Source organism: Pseudoliparis swirei, chromosome 9 (genome assembly GCF_029220125.1).
Source record: "Pseudoliparis swirei isolate HS2019 ecotype Mariana Trench chromosome 9, NWPU_hadal_v1, whole genome shotgun sequence".
NCBI lineage: Eukaryota > Metazoa > Chordata > Actinopteri > Perciformes > Liparidae > Pseudoliparis > Pseudoliparis swirei.
The window spans coordinates 7,991,620-8,008,819 of NC_079396.1; the positions used below are offsets into that span (position 1 = coordinate 7,991,620).

General features: G+C 45.6%; 1 protein-coding gene and 1 long non-coding RNA gene across 2 annotated transcripts in view; one reads left to right on the top strand and one right to left on the bottom strand.

Moving 5' to 3' along the window:
* si:dkey-72l14.3 (Glyco_hydro_56 domain-containing protein) overlaps nt 1-17,200 on the bottom strand; it is a 31,436-nt gene that overhangs the window by 9,333 nt on the left and 4,903 nt on the right. The window lies entirely within an intron of this gene.
* On the top strand, nt 1,293-5,857 carry LOC130199272 (uncharacterized). The gene is made up of 2 exons (XR_008832793.1): nt 1,293-2,954; nt 3,448-5,857. It is a non-coding gene; the product is annotated as an uncharacterized LOC130199272 (long non-coding RNA).

The following is a 17,200-nucleotide window of genomic DNA, read 5'->3' on the forward strand; positions in this document are numbered from 1 at the left end:
CTTGATTTAAAATTAAAATAAAGCGTAAAAAGGGAAATCATCACAGTTTGACAGAAAGACGAGGTGGCCTCGCGCACGTAGAAGACTCTGCAGAGAGCCGGTGTGGCATCGAAGACGAGGTGGCCTCGCACGTAGAAGACTCTGCAGAGAGCCGGTGTGGCATCGAAGACGAGGTGGCCTCGCACGTAGAAGACTCTGCAGAGAGCCGGTGTGGCATCGAAGACGAGGTGGCCTCGCACGTAGAAGACTCTGCAGAGCCGGGTGTGACATCGAAGGCGAGGTGGCCTCGCCGTGAAGACTCTGCAGAGAGCCGGTGTGGCATCGAGACGCAGGTGGCCTCGCACGTAGAAGACTCTGCAGAGAGCCGGTGGCATCGACGAGGTGGCCTCGCACGTAGAAGTCTCTAAAGAGGCGGTGCGGCATCAAGGCAGGCGGCCCCGCATCAGAACACGTGTATGCATAAACTGTGAATGAATGTTGAATACCGGTGGTGAATAAGTGTTGTCAAAGTGGAATCAACAAAGCAGAGTCGAAACCTCACGGTGTCAACGCAAGCTCTAGCCTGTTGAATTGCACGAGTGATAAATGAGGATTTATTGTTTTGAAAGGCACGCTGCCGAGTAAAGAACACATTGTATGGCGATTATGTACTACGTTTAAGAGCAGGTACGAGTTTGAGATACTGAGAAACAACGAGGAAACTCCGCTTAACAAGAGCAGAAAACGTAAACACAGGAGGAGGAGACAAGCTGCTGCGCGTCCCCGCGGAGGGCACGCGCCTTCACAGAACAGAGTAGCCCCCCCTTCCCCACATAGCTGCGCGTGCCGCTTTTCACCTGGCAGCCACTCAGAGCGAGACAATAACAGAGCAGAACAGTGACTGAAGAATTCTTTTTGAAGATAACTATTAATTGAGAGAGTGTGTGACCATCATCTTTCTGTCTGAAACATAGTTTTTAATAAATACATATTTTTTATAATATTAACAGAAAACGGACATTTGTAGACACCCAGATAAATATAAAAGAACACAACAACAACAATTAGCCCCCTTCCTCCGTCTACCCTCCCCAACCCACACGATCCCCAAAGATGAATCCCCAGCCGTTGAATAACGGGTGGTGCGGACAGACTGACGACACACGACACCATGACGACTCCAACTATGTACCTGGTAGAGGAGGCAGGACAACAGGCCCATACAATTGTTACATATGTGATGAGCCAGGGCACTTTGCCAGAGACTGTGGGGGCGTAGAGGTAACTATTATGGAAGAGGTGGCAGAGGAAGAGGAGGAAGAGGAAGATACAGAGGAGGACCTGGAGGGTACAATGGACCCCAGGGAACCCCTGTTCAACAACAGCAACAGACTCCCCCTCAACAGCCCCCCCCTCTGCAGCAGACTGCAGCACAACCACAATACATCATAGTCTGTATCCAGCCCCTCCTCCAAATCCATAAGCACTGATCTATCAACAGCCACAGCAAGCCACGTTTGCACCGCTTCAAGCTTAGTTCCCTCAAACCTTATGTCCCGCAACAGGTGGGTCAGCAGCCCATATATGGGGCCCCACAACAGAGAGATAATATGCATAAAAGAAGCCCGTTCAGGAGTAAGAGGAGTAACAACTGGGGCAACGAAGGCTTTAGACGAGCATTAATAATTTTTAATTATAGTCAGGCTGGACATTGGGCTAATTTTTGTCCTTATCCACCACAGGGTTAGCAGTCTCAGTCAGAACCACTTCAGTACTCTCATAATGTCTAACCCCGCCATAACAAGCACCCAACACATAGCCACAGCCACAAGGTAACAGTGATCCATGGCACCAGGCCCGGACCAGAGACACAACATTAGGCGTGCCCAGATCCAACAGCTGACAGCGAACTGTATCCACTGAACAGAAATGTGCCACACCCACTAGTCACCCAATGATTCAACTGGAGACTAAAGAGACACTGAACAGGAAGCAAAGCGTCCGGTGGGACAGAGTAGATGATGATGACATCACACCTCTGCATGACAACAGCCAGCAGTGGAGACTTTGGTTCAAAGTCCTGCATCCCTACTCGCCACCAGGGGACCAAAGACATTGTGCCCTTAACTCCTCCTTGATACAAGATGAGATCTGAATTCCTGAGGGACTGCCTGCAACACGAGATTGAGGTTCATGAAGACCCAACTGTGGAGGCTTGGAGATCTATGCACTGAACAAGGAGTAGCAGCGGCCGGTGAATGAACACCAGAGTTGCAGATTGAATGCAGTCGTTGACACCGCAGCTCCACATCACAGTGTTTGTCCAGAGTGGAGGCACAGAGAAGAACAATGGTGAAAGCAGAGGTTGAGGCTACGGACTGAGTGCACAAAAACAAATTAACACTTTCATTACTCCACATTTGAGAACATTACAGAATTGCACACACATCGGAGGTCCAGTTATTATTAAGAGACAAATATTAGAGACACATGCTTAGACACACACATAGGAGAGAGAACACTGATCATGGGGACACTGACAACATGCGAAACTTATTTCCAGACACTTTTAGGACTAAAGGGTGAACTGATGTGTGACTGATTCTGATAGCTCCCATAGAGATAGAGTTAAAACTAAGTACGATTCCAATTTAATCATCACCAGCATCCCTTAAGGATGGAACAGACTAGATATATTTTTAAATCATAGAATGGTTGTTATAGGCAGGTGTACTGGAGAGGACGAGGGCGCCCTGGAATACAGTAATTAGTTGTCTCCTAAACTTGGAAAATGGACCTTGATTTGGGGCCAATAAATAAATGTGTAACCCGTTCTTTAATAATTAGGCCGACTTATTATGACATTCCTTACCCAAGCACAATGATGACGCTGTGAGTTCAGACAAGACATGGTTCTCCTGCATTGATTTGACAAACGCAAGCATTTTTTATTTTATTTCTCCTTTCTTCTAGAAGTTGACTGTTTTGATTGTAGTGTCAGTGTTGAAAATATAGGGTTGGGTTTACTATTGATTTCTGATAAACAATAGTGGTTATTATTACAGTAATGCCATTAGGCTTACGAGTAATTGATTTCCCATCACTATTTCAGTACTGAGTTTTTATTTGTTTATCTTTTTGTTTTTGTTTTTTGATTGACAGTTTTAGAGAATAGTGTTGGGTTTACTGTTTTTTCTTGGGAAAAGACAGTGGTTATTATTACAGTAATGCCGTTAGGCGCTGATAATTGATTTCTCATCACCATTTCAAAAACTGAGGTTTATTTTTATTTTAGTCAGTTTCAAAGGATAGTTTTGGGTTTACTGTTTTTTGGAAAAATAGTGGTTATTATTACAGTCGTCCGTTGGACGTACGAGTAATCGATTTCTCATGAGCTGTTAAGAAACTGACACCTACTTATGCGACGTGCTAAATTGGCAGTTTGGTTTAAAGTAACGAATTCTAGAGGTTGACTGTTTATTAAGATTATTATTATTGAAAAGGACGGATTTAGGAATTCCATCCTATTTCAAAAGAGGGATAGAAGCACACAACAATCTATGTTGAGGACAGACTATTAAGAGGAGGGCCAGACAAGTACAGACTAATAGATCAGATAGCAGCAGGTTTAGAATCAGGGACCCCAGAGAATCATAAAAATAATTTTTTGAAATCATAAATATGCTTGATAAATGAAAAGATGTAATCTTATTTGTGTTCCTTCCATAGTTGTGGTGATAGTAGATGGGGTTCAACGTCGACAGATTCGAAGAAGAGCCGCCACTCCTGTACACATAACTTGCGAGTGTTTGATCACATCCCATATAGTGCACACAGGCACACACTCAAGGTATAGAGTTACAAGACGCATCAGGTCCGACAACGGAACACATTTTAACAACAAACTGCTGGGGAAAGTTGATATGCACTGGGCATAACCTACAAGTTTGGGTCTATATATCACCCTCAGTCTCAAGGATTGGTTGAGAGAGCCAATCAAATTATTAAAAGGAAAATGTGCGAAGGCGCTTCCACTAGGTACTGATGACCATGAGAGCATTACCAGGGGGGAAGACATCACCAAGTGAGTTGTTAACAGGAAGAAGTATGCCAGAGCCACCCAGAGATGGAGGTCATATGCCACCTCTGGATGTCTGTAAAAAATTGAAATGTCAGAATACATAAAAGCTCTAATTTCTCTCTCACCAAAAGCTCTCTGAAACCAGGTTGTTCGAGCCCAGACGATCGAGCAGGAGGCAGCAGAGCCAACCAAAGTAAAAGTAGGTGACTGGGTCAGGGTCAGGGTTCACAAGAGGAAGTGGACTGAGCCTAGGTGGACTGGTCTGTACGAAGTGGAGGAGGTTACTTCACACATGGTCCAGGTCAAGGGTAAGGCAGAGGCACCTTGACACCACCTGACACAGGGACCTTGACACCACCTGACACCACCTGACACAGGGACATTGACAGAAACACAATCAGATCTAAAGATGTTGATGCCACAGAGGTCGTTCCGTAGGTGTGTCGGGGATCCTGATAGCCCAGCTAGAAGGTCCCCCCGCAAACCACTATAGGAACAGCTGGAAGTCAGACAAACTGTTCTAATAATCATGGGACTGACTTGTCACTATCGTAGGATTATTCATTTGAGGGTTAGAGAAGAACCTGCCAAAAAGACATTATAATAGAAAAGATTAGGGAGAATATTGTTATTAATGTATGTTGCCTGAGAGTGACTGTATGTTAATATTATAGATTGAAGCCAGTTGAATTACATGAAGGAAAAGAAAAGTAGGAAAGACAGGAAAAGAAAAGTAGGAAAGACAGGAAAAGAAAAGTAGGAAAGACAGGCAATGAAAGGTTGCAAAGACAGGCAAAGAAAGGTTGGAAAGAAAGGAGACAGAGAGAGAGACAAATGAGAGAAGAATTAGACAGAAAAGAGAGAGAAATCGCAAGAAAAGAAGACTCTTATTGTGAAAATACTTGGTTAAGCGACTTGACCGGAAGTGACGTTTTGACCATGGGTTAGTGACATTTGACCCCTCCATTGTTCTAGCGGAACTTTGAACTAATCACTAGGTGTTAAAGGCTGGACTCACCTTTGAGTGAGGATTGGCTGATTTTGAGTCTAAGACTCTGGGGATTAGAGATGGCAGTCTCATCAACAGATATCTCGATGCTGGAAGGCTGAGGAAGCAGAGGAGCCAATGAAGAAGCATCCCTGAATGAGAAACTTCTAACAGAAAGAAGAGGTTTCAAACAGGATGTCCCCAACCACCACCAGAGGTTTGCAGGTGCTGAATGCTGAGACAACAAACGTGACGATGACCAGTGATGGCTATGTTGAGTTCTCTCCACCTTCATGTTCATGAATCAAATGGAATTTGCTTCAGAAATAAGGAGGGAGGGAGTAGAACTGAGATGCTGATATGCTGTTAAAGGAGATCGCTAATGTACTGCAGCTGAAATTAGACTACATTGAAAAGGCTTAAACAAGACACTTGGCATTTCAAAAGAAACACACTCACCTACGCACACACACTTATACTCAATCACTCAGCCAATTGAAGCAGCTACCAAGAGTCGTCCTGGAACCATGAAGAAGCAACAGTCATGAAGAGACACCATAACTTACAGACCACAGTCGCCAGAGGCAATAAAGTAGCTGACCTCTCAGAGGAGAGAGCAGCAGCTGGGTTAAACAGATGACAGCGCTGCCATACCGGGACTCCCGGAACTTGCATTGGAGGACATCAAGCTCATGCAGACAGAAGATCCAAAGACAGTGGTGAATTGTCTAAAGAAGAAACTGATACTGAGATATGGTGATAAAAGGAGAATCAGATCTGACAATGGCACACATTTTTGCAAACCAACACCTACAAGAAGTTGAGAAATATTTCTAGAGAGCACATTCACGGAGCAGTCTATTGCCCAATCACAGGTGATAGTCGCGAGAGCTAATCAACAATTGAAGCAATTGAGACAATGATGGCTAAGTTATCCTCAAAGGAGGGAGAACATCTCTCTCCCATGAGTTATTGACATGAAGACCCATGCGGGGTCTACAGAGTTAGGAGACAGTCCTAGACTTGACATATTTCAGAGAATATTCTGAGAAAAAATAATAATAATAATAACTGACCAGATCTAAGTTTTTCTCCAAGTAGGTTGCTGAAGCCCACTAGGAGCCAGCTGATGAGTCATCAGTGGAACCAGGTGACTGGGTAAGACTCGAGGTTCACATGGGAAGTGGACTGAGCCCAGGTGGACAGGGTGTTTTGAAGTCATAGGACTTCACAGCGCCCTCCAGGTGAGAGGCTTCACCAAGAGGAGCACCGAATAACACATTGTACATTTGCAGATCAGCCGGCCGAAGAATCACAACCAGCCGCTGAATAGTTGCCTCATCAGGGTAATTCTGACTAACAGATCTGTTTTAGGGTTCAAGCACGAGAGGAGGGTGCTGGACGAATACCTGCCTGCTATCAGATCCTAGTAGGATTTGAATATTTCTATGCCCTAGTCAAGGGCCACAGATAGGATCAATTGCATTTATCATAACCAGTAAAGATAAATAAAGTTAGATTGGATTGGATAAGTAATTAAGACTCTGTTGGACGACGGATGGCCATTTAATAGATGATTCCTCCCACGGGTGAGAAGCTGTTCCTCCGACTCAGTTAAAGATTGCGAATTCAAGCCTAGAAAGTATTAGATACTTATTAAATATAGAAATTAAAATACAATTTTCATAGTCAAGTGTCACATTCTGTATAGATCCGGCCTAGTGGCTGTTGTGTTGTGTTTTCTCATTCTCTTCAACAGCTACACCTGACGCTCCAGCATCGACCTCCATCGTGTGCTGACTGCCTGCTGTGAGGACCTGCCATGAGGAGCTGCCCACAGGAGCATCGGACACCATCATCACCCGGCTGAGAGACTGAGGAGCCAATGAAGAGCACGCTCTACCACCCACGATGCTGCACATGGGAGTCATGTCGAATCCAGGGCCCATGCGACACCAGCGGAAGAAGAACAACAAGCCTGACCAGGACGATCCAGACGAAATCAAGTTCAAGACCACCGGATAAAGACCCCATCGACAGCAGGAGAGCAGAGGAGCAGAGGACCAGAAGGACCAGAAGGACTTCCAGGACCCAGACAGGATGAAGCAGATGAGTTGCAGCGGGGACCGGATCGTCAACTGGTTATCAGGATGCCAACCTGCTACTCACCAGCCGCTAGGATGCAAGACCCCCCCTTGCCTGACCACTCTCAATTTCACCTCTTTTCTTCGACACCTGCACACTACAGATTTAACGCACACAGACCTACTGACTTCCCTAGGATGGAAGATCTAAGAGGGTGGATCGGAGTACCACATGACAGAAACCACGCCCCTATTCCCATCCCTAACAGAGAGAGACTCTCTCCCCGAGAAATAGGTATTTTACAGGTCATATGGGACCTTAATCTAGGCAACGAAAGATTATATTTCAGGAGACTCATTCACGTCAAATGACAGAGCTAAGACAGGACGAGGAGGCCAGAACACATAGCCGCTCAGTGCGGCCAGGCCAAGATGAAGATCTGGCATCAAGAGGGAAATAAATATTCCCAGAGGAAGGGTTCACATCCAGCGGATGTGAAAAGAGGGATTGTTAAAGAATATATATTCTAGCTTAGCACAGCCTAGTATTGTTTGCATAAATATTATGTGTAAGATGGAAAAACACTGAATAAGAGTTGAATACTTCGGCAGGGCAATCTGGCGTCTGAGCTGATCTAAAGAAAGATAACAGTGAGACCCCCTCCTCCGCATCCACACATTCCGGAGGGGATCACATACAAAGAGCTCTCTATACTCTCAGAGATAACGAAGGGTCCAGATGTGGCCATTATTCTCCTTTTAGACACTCGAGGCCAGCCACTGACCTCGGACCTGACACACACACACATGTCCTTCCTATGACCCAACACACACACACCATGGGAACAGGCCTTTCTCCCCCCCCCCTTATGTTTGGACAGCCTTCTGAGTAAATCCAGACCCCCATCCCTCAAACAAGGCGCCTTCCTCTTCCCCCACCTTTTCAATACATGTGAACTCATTGGCAGACGAGAAGAACCAATGAAGGAACGGCAGAGGCGGGAGCTGGCAACAAGAACCAATGAGAAGACACCGCCCCCTTATCTCCTGACGAATCAGAACTGTTCCTTTCGGCTATTTAAAATGGCCGCTCACACTGAGACGGCGTCTTTTTCTCCGGTGCCGAGGCCATCGGTCAGAGCTCTGGAGAAGGGTCCACAAATGATTGTCCACCTGTATCCTGATTTCTGAATAAAACGCTAATAAGATATAACGTAGAAGTCTACCGCTCTTTCTTCCAGTGAGTCCTGTCCAGGTGGTGTGCCGATTTCCAAAACCAACAGGCGCTAGGGAGCCGCCTCTCTTAAAATTTTGAGATGAAAAAAAAAAGAAGAAAAAAAATATATATACATCCTGTCAAAAGACATTAAATGCCAAATCATTTAAAGAGTAAATATACCGTGTTGACGCGCTGAATGTGTGTGGGAGACCGTCAGCCTGTCAACAACCACTTAAGTTAATGTGAAAAAATATAATATATCGCCACTCATTATCACGGAGAGAAGCCCCTCCCCATTTTCGGGGCACCGGCCCAACTTGTGTGTGCGGCAGCGAGCAAACATTTCACAGTCGTTTCGGCAAGGACGGCTTCTCATTGGCGGATGAAACGTGAATCTTGGGGCGCAAAAATGTGCGCTCTGGCCAATGACATTGTTTTATTATTTCACGTGATTGGACTATTCGGCAGATCAGAGACGGATCGTTCCCTCAGCCCAGAGAGCTCCACGGAGCTACGGGAGTAGGTTGCTAACGGAGCTGGTCAGCTGGAGCTCAGTGAGTAATGCGCTGTTTAGTTTCCCCTGTCTGTCGTTCCAAAGTCCTGGGACTGAAACTCTCTGGACTACAACGGGGTGAGGGATCTAAAGAGCTTCAGACAAGTGTAAAGCACGAATCTTGCCGCAGTTATCTAGCTAAGAGCATGGAGCTAACTCGCTAACAGCTTGAAGCTAACCCTGTTTGCAGAGCAGAGCAGCAGAAGGAGACCGAACTGGCATCGCAAACACAACGAAGAAGTTCTGAAAAACAGACACATTCCCTCCAGAATAATGGAAACAGGCTGGTTACAGACATGATTGACTTTAACCAGAGAGTTATTGAGAAGTTTGCCAACTTTAAAGAGAGGAGGCTACTTTTCTTTACACGTAGTGGGTCTACTCTGTCAAACACCCAATGTAACATGTGCTGCATCTCCTTCTGACTCTATTCTGCTCTGAACCTCTTTCATGTGAGGGTGAAACTCTTTTATTTTGCAAACCTCTGAAACCCAATCCAATGTTTCTTAAAGCTGCTCTGAACCTCTCATGCCCAAAGTTACAGTGGCTGTGTCTACTACCGCACACTTGAGCACTTCGAGCACTGACTTTCAGTGCTCGAAGTGCGCCACTGACAAAACCAGCAGAATTCAGTGCACTGAAAGTACCCGGATGGTGCACTGCAAACGGGCAAAAAATGGAGTGTAAAACGATGGACACTACTCGCCCTAAACGGCCGCCATCTTGGCTACGTAGCGGAAGAGGAGGAGCCCTTTCGCCAGCTTTTCATTTTATTTCTAAAACAATGGCGGACAGCACAAGCGGTAGACCACGAAGCTACAGACCGTAAATGTAAGTATCAGCGGTAATTACACATTATACTGGTATTACAATGTACTACTAACATGCCATTCTCAGATTAGCGAGCATACCCAGGTAGCATTAGATGCCATTGGATCTGCATGGCAGTTATGATAAGCTAGCTGGGTAATCCACCACCCGGTCCTCTTGCCAGTCCGACGAAGGTGCACTTTTATCGGACACTTTTCGCTTGACGAGCGGGGGCAGGTGGCGGGCTCCAGGCGCTTGCTCCAGCGGCAAGTCCGACGACAGATAGCTATGTCAGTCATCGGACAGTGTTAAACAACGGCTGTTCTGTTAAACAATCGAAATAGCAATTTTAATAATGGATTAACAATGGATATGCTCAGTTTAATAACGGGTTAACATGACACCGCGAACGTTTGCCCACACGCCGCCCGATAATTAATACCGTTACGATAGCTATCTAAGCTTGTCCTTCTAGAAATAATTGTAGCTTTCAATCATCGTTGTGTGTTTTTTTAATGTCGATTATGTATGTATTAATTTAAATGTAATCGTGGTCTGGGACATAGCACTGAATGGCTATCCTATTTCTGTTTTCTGCCCCAGAGACGTTTCCTGGAGGTGCTGGTGCTGGCTGGTCCTCTGCTGCCCTCCCGACATCTGCATCTGGCTCCAATGACCTCTGGCACAAACCTCACATCCACCTCCAGGGCCTTTAAGAAGATGGACCGCCATCGCGTCTTCAGTATCCCGAAGGACCTCTCCACAACACCCCTCGCCTTTGACAGGCAGCAGTTGTAGCGTGCTTGGAGGTGGTTGCGGACAGGCTGCCTGAACGGGGTCATGAGGCAGATGGGTTGGGACAGGCAGGGGTAGCCACCATCCCCAAGGATACAGTATCCTGGTGGAGGGTATGACTGCTCATAGAAGATGGGGCTGTTATTCAGGACCCTGGCATCATGCACTGAGTCTGGGTAGCCCACACACACATCTATGAATTTGCACTTATCATCACAGATGGCCTGCAGCTGGATGGAATGAAAAAGCTTACTGTTAAAATATCCTCCGCTGGGGGCTTCACTCTGACGTGGCAGCCATCAATAGCCCCCACCACTCTGCTGAAGGCTGCCGACCCAGCTAGACGGGCGAAGCGGGCACCTAGGCGTGGGAGTTCCTCTCCTGTAGGGTGGCGGACAACGGTGTACAGGAGCGCAGCGATCTGCCCTCTCATCCTGTGCACCAGCCGGTGAATGGTGGCCCGGGCCCTGTCGATAGGAGGTGGCGCTGGCAAGCCAAAAAATAAAAACTAGACAGGAGATCTCGGGGCCCCAACCGTGGTCACAGTCAGTGCCCAGCACAGCCATGAGGGTGTTGAATGACTCTCGGGTGAGCCTGAAGTCCACCCTCATGTCACTGTGGCCATCAAAATACAATGCCAGCAGTGGCATTGCAACATTGATACGGCAGCGCCGCCTGGGACTGGGTGGCCGCTGTAGAGTGTGTGGGGAGGGGAGGGGAAGGGAAGATTATATTAATATGCATCATTTTATCAATAAAATGTTGTCATTGAGGTTTTGTTGTCTTTTATTGCGTTTTCTGATTTATATTAGAATTGATTCTTGTTTGTAACAATAATTAATATGCCTGTGTGTTCAATTGCTCATTGATTCCTGTATCAGGGTAAACTTAACTACAACAGAGATGTGTATAAAAGTACAGTCAGTCAAAGTAGGCCTATTACTGTGAATTCAAGCAGATGATGCCTATCATTTCAGTGGATAATTCTTAAAACTAATTGGAATCTAGGGACAAACATGTACAGATTTGTCATGTTTTATTTCCATATGGTGTGTATGTGGATTGCAAAGAAGAAGGCTACTTCTGACAAAGATAATTGAGAATTTAGCATACCTAGCGAGGAGAATTTAATTGCAACTACTACATGAAGCTATGCTGTGAAGGTAAGGCAAAATCACAATTAAATTTACATATACCATCTCGACTTCAGCCAGAAGGCGGAGGCTCCTGCCGCGATTGTGGAGGTATCGCAGTTTCCACATGGGGTGGAGAAAGGGGTAAACAAGGGACAAAAAGAGGGCAAGAAGTGCATTCATTTTGTCAGTTTAAGTGTTAGGGTATCGCAAGCAGATTTGCATACGTCACTCCCGGCTTAATTTCGCGGGTGCCGTGAACAGATTTGCGTCCGTCACTTCCGCCAAGTGGTTTACGTAAGTGTTCCATTTGAGACAGCACTTATCAGCGACGCAGTGCACTGCAATACAGTGCACTGCAATACAGTGCACTGAATTGTAGTGCACTGTATTGCAGTGTACTTCGTAAAGTGTGCGGTAGTAGACACAGCCAGTGCGTTGATAGTTGTTATTGGACAGTGTTGAGCACGGTGTGTTCTTGAAATAAAGCTTTGTGTTCTACTATATTCTTCTCAAAACCTGTTTTCTTCTCATTGTTGAGTGCTATTTAAACCGCGTCGCCCAACTGCGCCCCCCCCCAAAATTCACCAGCCGCCACTGCATAGTATATGAGGACTCCTGTGCTCAGATGTTCTCTCTTGTGATATTCCAACTTCTGGCGCCGCACGAGTGGCTCCCGCTCACCACTAAGCTTTTTTTAATATTGTATATTTGTGAAACTTTTTTACATTATTTTTCCTATTGTCTTTAAGCAGTACACTATGGCTGGCATCTAGACACGTCAAGCTTGTCTTGGTCTATCTGTTATTATCGCACATTTCTCCACTATGTCCAAAATACCCCGCAGGGCCTTTGGTACTGGTACCAAGGACTTTAACAGCTTCAGGCAGCTTCTGGCCGGTGGCTTTATCATCCCACCTAATGAAGAAGACAGCGAGGCAAAGGTGATTTGCTTCCTGGTATAACCCTCAGACCCGCAAACTAAAGCAAACATCGCGGAAGCTTGAAAGCATATGGTGTTCCACCAATTAGGAAGAATCACGCTTAGTTTGGCGAGATAGTCTTAAAACATATAAGAAGGCCCTCCATAATGCCAAAGCAGCCTATTACTCATCAGTAATAGAGAAAAATAAGAACAACCCCAGTTTTCTCTTCATGACTATAGCCAGGCTGAAAGAGTCACAGCTCTGTGGAGCCGCGTATTCCTATAGACTTCAGTAGTACTTCATGAATTTCTTCAATGAAAAGATACTACAATAAGAGGCAAGATTGATAATCTCTTGCCCTCAACCAGTGCCGATCTATCCTTAAAGTGGAGTGGCCTTGGAAACAGCTGTATGCCTCGGTGTATATTTGGATGGCTTTTCTCCCATTAACCTTGACCAATTGTCTTCAACGGTTTCTACTTCTAAACCGTCAATCTGTCTTAGACCCCATCCTGACAAGGCTGCTAAAAGACATTTTGCCTTTAATTCGCAGCTCTCTATTAGATATTATCAATATGTCTTTGCTAACAGGCTACCACATTCCTTAAAAGTAGCTGTAATTATACCTCTCCTGAAGAAGCCCACTCTTGATCCAGAGGTGGTGGCTAACTACAGACCGATCTCCAACCTTCCTTTCCACTCTCAGATCCTTGAAAATGTCCCAAATCAGTTGTGTGACTTTCTCCATCATAATAGTTATTTGCGCTGAAATCCTTTCAGTCAGGATTTAGAAAACACAGAGACATCCCTGGTGAAAATTACTAATGGCCTTCTGATTGCATCACATAAGGGACTCATCTCAGTACCTGTTTTGTTCGACATTAGTGCTGCATTCGACACCATTGAACATGACGTCCTATTACAGAGACTGGATCAGTCGATTGGCATTTCAGGTACTGTACTAAGCTGTTTTAAATCCTATTTATCAGATCGATCTTAATTTCAATTCAGTTTAATTTGGATAGCCCAATATTACAAATTTGCCTCAGGCTTTACAATCTGTATTTGTATTTGTAAACGATGAAGCCTTGATGACCACCAACATTAGTCACTATTATCTGGTGATGTGGTTCCTGTAGATAGCATTGTCCTGGAATCCAACATCACCGTAAAGAATCTCAGTGTTATCTTTGATCAGGACTTGTCCTTTAACTCCCAAGTGAGCAATTCTCAAGGACTGCATTTTTTCATTTACTTAACATTTAAAAAATCAGGCACATCTTGTCTAAAAAAGATGGAGAAAAACTGGTTCAAGTGTTTGTTACTTCTAGACTAGATTCCTGCAATTCCTTATTATCAGGCTGCTCTAATAAGTCCCTCCAGTTAATCCAGAATGCTGCAGCTCATGTACTCACAAAAACTAAGAAAAGAGATCACATTACTCCTGTATTAGCTGCTCTGCACTGGCACCCTATAACATCAAGAATCACATAGAATTCTTCTCCTCACCTACAAAGCCTTGATTGGTGATGCACCATCATATAAGGAGCTTGGTGCACCCTATTGCCCCACTAGAGCTGCGCTCACTAAATGCAGGGCTACTTGTGTTTCCTATTGTCTTAAAAAGTAGGATGGGAGCTAGAGCCTTCAGTTATCGAGCTCCTCTTTTATGGGACTAGCTTCCACTTTCAGTCCGGGAGACAGACAGTCATCACGTTTAAGAGACTTTCCTCTTTCATAGTGTTTATAGTTAGGGCTGAATCAGGTTTGTCCTGGTCCAGCCCTAGATATGCTGCTATGGGCTGGGGGACATTTTAGGATGCACTGAGCTCCTCTCTCCTCTTTTCTCTCTCCTTATGGATGAATTTACATATTTCCATTGCACACTACTGACTCTACTTCCTCCCCGGAGTCCTTGTGACTTCACGTCTCATAGGGTCCATTGGACCTGGCTCTGTCTGAAGCTGGTCCTGGGTCCTGCACCCAGCCCCTGGCCTGGAACTGGCCTCCTTCCCAATGGCCCTGTCTCCTGTCATGGCCCTGCTGATGCCCCCCCCCCCCCCTTCTCTCTTTCGCCTTCTAGTTCATGGATTGTGGAGGTCTGGATCGTGTTCCATGCCTACTACTCATTATTCATACATTTCTGTCATATTAATTGAATGTGTTGTAACTCTGTAACGCTGTTCATTCTGTACACATGACAGCTCTTGCTTCTGTCAATCCTCTGTTTCTCTCCTGAAGGTTTCTTCCCTTTTTCCCCATGAAAGGTTTTCTCTGTTATTGTTGGGAGTTTTTCCTGATACAATGTGAGGTCATGGGCCAGGGATGTCGTATGTGTACAGATTGTAAAGCCCTCTGAAGCAAATTTGTAATTTCACATTGATTCACATTTTTTCATATAAATCAAACTACTCAGTGATTCCTAGTGCCCTCCACTCATTTAATAAAGTTTTTCCCTTTATTTTGTCCCAATTATGGATGAAGTCTTTATCTTTTTCATTTGAGCGCAATAATGATGAACACTACCGTGTTATACTGTGTCCTGTTCCTCTAGTGTTTATAAAGGGCTGTAGCCTTTTCACGTTGTCAACTTATTTTTCTTCACCGGTAACTTGTCACATTTTGGTAAAAAAGGGCAATAATTGCTTGTTAGCAGTGGAAACCCTTACCTACAGCCCATATGCTCTCCATTAAAAAGGTATAATATAAACACTGTGTGACGAATGTTTGGTGGAGATAAACTCCAAATGCCAAGGGACTCTCGTCACATTATTATACATCTAAATACATGTGCATGCTTTAAAGGTGGCAAAATAACAGAATATATATCTACCCTTACAGGTGTTTTTTATTAGCCTGTCCGATCCGACCTCTATGCTGGAAATAATGTGATGTCCCCAAACCAGTGGTGGCTGGCCCCACCCACCTTGAGCAACAACAATAACAATTTGGATTATTTTATTTTTCTTTACAAATTATACAAATTGTCAATATTTGTGTTTTGGAGATATGGTATGTACCCATTTATAAAATATATGCTTTTCCTGCACTTCCAGCACATCCTCTCTGTCTCTCTCACCTGCCTGGTTGTAGCAGCTGAGCTGGGGCCTAATCGTTATGGCCCACAGGAGTCTAAGAAGCAGTTTAGCCAATCACTTGTGGTGACTGTAGTAGTGAACCCAGTCCTCAGACTGGGAGGACACGCTGGTTCCTGATACAGACAAGTAGCGAGAGACGAGGTTCCAATCCATATACAATATTTATTCAATCACACAAGGTATAAAATGCAAGATAATAATAAAAAGGGCCGTTACTGAAAATAAAGGTGTAGGGCGGGGACTGACCGGTGGCGGGTGAGGTAGACCAGCGCGGGTGGGGTCCCAAAAGCAAAGTAAGCACAACAATCACTCGTGCACGCCCTCAACACACTCATACAAACACACGTGAGGGTCGGCACTGGAGATAACTTAAAAACACAACACACAAAGGGAGACCCCAAATCCCGGAAGCGCCACTCCCGCCACCTTGGTCTGCGAGCACCTACAAACACAAAAAAAGACTAACTCAATTAATAACAAAACTGGGTTTCCCCACAAAGGGAAAACCACACGTAGCAAAATCAAACAAAAGACAAATAATAAGCAGGAGACAAATGAGAAACCAAAAACAACAGATAAACACAAGACAACCTAATAAACCCCAGTAACGGCTCCTACTCAAAGGGAGCTAAATGGCGTCACACGCGCCGCAGAGGCAGTGTTGGCTCGGCCCGGTGCCCGGTCGGGCCGCAACGCGCCGCAGCCGACGCAGTGGCTTGGGCGCAAATAGCGTTTGTGGACGCTCAACAGTGCCACGGCAGTGGTTAAAACAATCCTAGGCAAAACAGCAGTGGCCCATGTGGAGTGGCAGCGTTCCGCTGACCCGGCCAACAGTCTCCGATCATAAAAGGACGAAAGCCCATCAAAACATAGTTATACCTCCGAAGCTACGGGATCCAGTACCCGGAAGTCACCTACCGATCAGTCGGGCATTCCAAGCATTCCAAGCATTCCACTTGGAAGGTGGGAGGAGGCAAGCTGCCGGCTATATAAAAACCGGAACGAGTTAGGGACACGTCACAGTGAGATCATAACAGCTGGAGTTGAACTGAACTCACCAGCGCGCACCAGAGATGAACCTCCGTACAGGAGGAGGGGAGCCCAACGCGTCCGCAAACGTGGCGGAAGCCGTGCTTGATGTCATGGGGGAACCAAACACTTCCGTCCCTTTTACCGGGCCCCGCGCACCGTGATTGGCTCCCCCGAATTAGGTGTGCTGACGCCAAGAGTGAGGCTACCCTCTGCCACACACTGATTAAAGATAGAAATGAGTCATATTCAATTTAGCCAATCAGCATGCTAAAATAGGTTCAGTTTGGGGCTTAAAGCCATCTGGCCCAAAAGATTTCGGAGATCTCGTTAGAGATGTCTCGCAAAACTTCGCGCGTCGCCATTTTAACAACATGACCATGATGAGCACAAGAAGACCCGACCCTAACTCGGTAAAATCCCTCCTCCAAGACCCGTTTGAGAGAAGAACTTTGGCCGAGAGAATACATGTAAAACAGCTCGGCCCAGACCAACCGGACCTCAC